Below are 5,106 nucleotides of genomic sequence, written 5' to 3' on the forward strand. Positions count from 1 at the left end.
CTTAACATTCTACTTTTAAAAATGTATCCTATAGAAATACTGCATTACATAAAACACCATTGTGCGGTGTCATTCATTGTAGCTTTGGTTGTTATAATAGTCAAAGATTGGAAACAGCTGTCAGTAAAGAAGAGGTAAGTCAATGTCAAGACTTCACTACCTAGTGAAATCCTATACAGCTGTAAAAAAAAATCATAAAGAAGCTCTCTGTACAACAATAGAAAAATATCTCCAAGGTATCTATTTTAATTACTTTTAAACTATTTGGGGGGGGGTGCCTGGGTGGCTCAGTCAGTTGGGTGTCCCACTTTGGCTCAGGTCATGATCTTGAGGTTTGTGAGTTTGAGATCTATTGGGCTCTGTGCTGACAGCTCAGAGCCTGGAGCCTGCTTCCAATTCTGTGTCTCCCTCTCTCTCTGTCCCTCCCCTGCTCACACTTTCTCTCTCTCTCTCTAAAAGATAAACATTTAAAAATTTTGAAAAAATAAACTATTTTTTAAAGTTGATTTTATTATTTATTTTTGAGAAGGGGAGGGGCAGAGAGAGAGGGAGGCAGAGGATATGAAGTGAGCTCTGCACTGACAGCAGCGAGCCTGATGCGGGGCTCCAATCATGAGATTCGAGATCATGACCTGAGCTGAAGTTGGACACTTAATCGACTGAGCCACCCAGGTGCCCCAACTATTTATTTTAGAATAGTTCTACATTTGCAGAAAAATTGTGAAGATAGTATAGAGAATTTCTGTATCCCCCACACCCAAATCCCTGTATAATTAGCATCTGACTTTAGTACAGTATATTCAGTACAATGAAGGAACTGATATTGATACATTAATATTAACTAAAACCCATACTTGATTCAGATTTCCTTAGCTTTTACCCAATGTGCCTTTTCTGTGCCTGGACCCCACATCACATTTAGTTGTCTTTTTTCCCTCAGCTCCTCTTGGCTCTGTTTCTCAGACTTCCCTTGTTTTTGATGACCTTGACGGTTTTGAGGACTACTGGGCAAATGTTTTACAAAATGTCCCTCAAGTGAGATTTGTCTGTTTTTCTCATGATTAGACTGGAGTTTTTGGGTTTTGGGGAAAGAAACCACAGAGGTAAAAAGCCATTCTGATCACATCACATCAAGGGTACGTTCTATCAACATGACTTATTACTGTCGATGCTGACCTTGGTCAGCTGCCTGAAGTTGTGTTTGTCATGTGTCTCTACCAAAAATGTACTCTTTCCTCCCGCTTTTCATACTGCCTTCTTTGGAAGGAAGTCGCTAGGTGCAGCCCACACTGAGGGGGTGGGCAATTACACTCCACCCCTGACATACTCTCATCGTTGTGTTTTGTGTTTTTGCTATTGTTTTAAGCATTTCCTTACTTTCTGGGACAAGATGCTTTAGGCCCATCTTGTTACCTTTCCTGCATCAGCCCTAGAATCAGCCATTTCTCCCACAAGCACCAGTTCTATTTATTGGTGAATGGTATTAGAAACCAAGCACGGGCGGGGGGGGGGGGGGGGGGGGGGGGGGGGGGGGGGCGGCGCCTAGGTGGCTCCGACGGTTGAGCGTCCGACTTCAGCTCAGGTCATGATCTCACGGTTTACAGGTTTGGGCCCCGCATTGGGCTCTGTGCTGACATCTCAGAGCCTGGAGCCTGCTTTGGATTCTGTGTCTCCTTCTCTCTCTGTCCCTACTCCGTTCGTGCTCTGTCGTCTCTGTCTCTCAATAATAAATGTTAAAAAAAAATAAAAGAAAAAGAAACCAAGTGCTGGGTACTCGGTGTGCTCATTGCTATTGGAATGTTGTTGCTTTGGGCCTCTCAGCCTCCAGAGGAAGGAAATGCGTGTGTGTGTGTACTGACCCCTGTATACACACATATCTATAAATATATTGTATGTAATCATCTGTATCTATGTTAAGCTAAACATGAATTCATACTGATATCTGCAAGTCTAATCTGTGACCATATGGATCATCTAACCTCTTTTCCTGGCTTATCAGTAATATTCCCAAGATAACACAATTTTTTTAGTGAAAAAAGGAGAGTGCAGACTGATGAGTATACTAGGCTACCTTTTGTGCAAAGAAGGTGGAGAAATAAGAAAATATGTTTGGGGGCTCAGTCAGTTAAGCGTCCAACTGTAGGTTTCGGCCCAGGTCATGATCTCACGGTTTGTGAGTTCGAGCCCCACATCTGGCTCCATGCTGACAGTGCGGACCCTGCTTGGGATTCTCTCTCCCCCTCTCTCCCTCTGTCCCTTCCTGACTCATTCTCACTCTCTCTACCTCAAAAATTAAAACAAATAAACTTAAAAATTTTTAAAAAGAAAATACATTTGTATTTGTATAGAGAAACTCTTAGAAGGATGTACAAAAATCTACTGAGACAATAGAAAGTGTACATTCGCACAAAGTTTGCACACAAGTGTTCTTAGCAGCATTGTTCACAATAGTGCTAGTGATGATTTCACAACAATGTGAATGTATGTAATGCCACTGAACAGTACTTAAAAATGGTTAAGATGGGAAATTTTATATTCTGTTGAAACCATCATTTAAAAATGTACAAGGGGCGCTTGGGTGGCTCAGACAGTAAGCAACTGACTTCAGCTCAGGTCATGATCTCACTGCTCATGAGTTCAAGCCCCGCGTCGGGTTCTGAGCTGACAGCTCGGAGCCTGGAGCCTGCTTTGGATTCTGTGTCTCCCTCTCTCTCTGCCCCTCCCCTGCTCTTACTCTGTCTTTCTGTCTCTCAAAAATAAACATTCAAAAAATAAAATAAAATGTACAGAAAAGTTATCGTGGTCATTTTGCTTTCCTATTTTCCACTCAGCATATTTTCAGAATCTTATAGCTGTTGCTGTGTGGTGTCCAGTCCACGGCTCCTAATGGTTACATTAGAACAGTTTTCCTGGCACATTCTATTTCTTTAATTGAGAAATAATTGCCATATGACATTATATTAGTTTATGTACATTATAAACATTCTATTAGTGTCCATACAAATATGACTCCATTTTTTTTCTTGTGTTGAGAACTTTTAAGAACTCTTCGGACAGGGCACCTGGCTGGCTCAGCAAAAGCAACATGTGACTCCTGATCTTAGTGTTGTGAGTTCGAGCCCCACATTGGGTGTAGAGATGACTTAAAAATGAAATCTTAGGGGAACCTGGGTGGCTCAGTCGGTTAAGCGTCTGACTTTGGCTCAGGTCATGATCTCGTGGTCCGTGAATTCAAGCCCCGCATCGGGCTCTGTGCTGACAGGTCAGAGCCTTGAGCCTGCTTCAGATTCTGTTTCCCTCTCTCTCTGGCCCTCCCCAGTCATGCTCTCTCTCTCAAAAATAAATAAATGTTAAAAAAAAATTTTTAATGAAATCTTAAAAAAAAAAAAGAACTATTCCCCTAGCAATTTTCAAACAGACAACAGTATTTTTAACTATAGTCATGATGTTGTACATTACATCCCCATGACATATTTATATGGAAATTTGTATCTTTTGACCCTCTTTACCCGTTTTGCACACACCCCTGTCCCCACCTCTGGTAACCATGAGTTAGATATTTTTGCTTTCTGTTTTGTCTTTGTTGTTTCTTTGTCTAGATTCTACACATAAGTGAGATCATACAGTATTTGTCTGTCTTTGACTTGTTTTCCTGAGTATATTGCCCTCAAAGCCCATCCATGTTGCCATCGGCAAGATTTCCGGCACACTTTAGACCCCACCTTCTCAGAAACAAAGCTATGATGATATTCTGAGGGACCGGAGAAGTCAGGCTGAGGCAGTTCCTCTGTTGTGGCCTCATCTTTGCAGAAAAATTGGAGGCCGTGGAAGAGGGGGGCTGAAGGAAATGGGGGCAGCAGCTGCAGAGAATGGCAGTTAGTCAAGATGTGAAATCAGATTGCCACATGGCCTCAATCAAGGTCACCCAGCATGAGCTGTGCACTTACAGGCGGTGCGGGCCAGTGCCCTTCCCCACCCGAACGCACCTCCCCGTGCTGTGCACAGAGGAAGCTGGCCACACCGAAGGCCAGAGGAGAAGAACAGAAAGTGTGGTTACAGATCCTTCAGGACAGAGTGGGAGTGGCCGAGGGCATTAGGCTGAGGGAGGAGGCAAATGAAGTTGAGCTGGGATCAAGTCCCAAGGGACTGGAGAGGCAATGAGGAAGGGATGGGGGGGTGGGGTTTGGCAGGTGGCAGGAGGGAGCAGCCAGGCCCAGCTGTAGCTGGGGGGCACTTCTGTTCTAGAGTTTGGGTGCAGGAGAATGTGATATATGCATGCTTACGTGTGTGTCAGATGTGTGTGTTCATTAGACACACTTATTACATGGATGTGAATTCATTTCACTTCTCGAATGGTAGACAACGGCCATGTGGTACTGGGGGGTGCCCTTTGCATCACACTCTGGGTGCATGACACTCCCTTTAATTGTTCAGCACACAAACTGCAGATGGGGCTCCTTGGACTAAATGTGATGATGATGATGAGTTTACCATCAGGGGAGAGCTCACGGCTCTCCGAGCACTGAGAGCACTTTCATCTCTTCTGTCCATACCACACCGATGGGCACCTCTGTTAAAAAGAAAACCAAGGGCCCAAAATGGTGTCACTTACGTTAAGGACCCGCATCTGCAAACCAAGACTTAACATCTAACTTAAAGGCAGCTTCCATCCCTCCCAGGAATGCGACCTTTAACCAGTCAACCTGGAATTTCCTGGGCAGCACTGGGCAGCTCTACGAAATTTAGATAGACTCCTTCCGTTCCCCTTTGCTTAAAACAATGCACTTTGCTGATAATTTCCCTTTCCGGCTTCCTCTCTGCCTTTGCAAACCTGTCTTTCTCTACAGCTGGGTGGAGCGTTTTTCCGTTTGCTGAGTGGAATGCTGCCTGCTTTGTGAATTATTAAATAAAGCCAGTTTGATCTTTTAAATTACTCAGTTGAAATTTTGTTGTTTAACAGATTCAGCGACAGCGGTGGACCCCAAAGAAGATTGTGAATAGGCTTGGTGCCTGTGAAACCCTTATTGAGTTCACCGTCTTTCTCACCGTTTCTGAGGGTTGTAAGTCTCTCTCAGTTGGGAACTGGGCTTTCTTTGCAATGAGCTC

Source organism: Hyaena hyaena, unplaced genomic scaffold, assembly GCF_003009895.1.
Source record: "Hyaena hyaena isolate Hyena2069 unplaced genomic scaffold, ASM300989v1 scaffold_55, whole genome shotgun sequence".
Classification (NCBI taxonomy): Eukaryota; Metazoa; Chordata; class Mammalia; order Carnivora; family Hyaenidae; genus Hyaena; species Hyaena hyaena.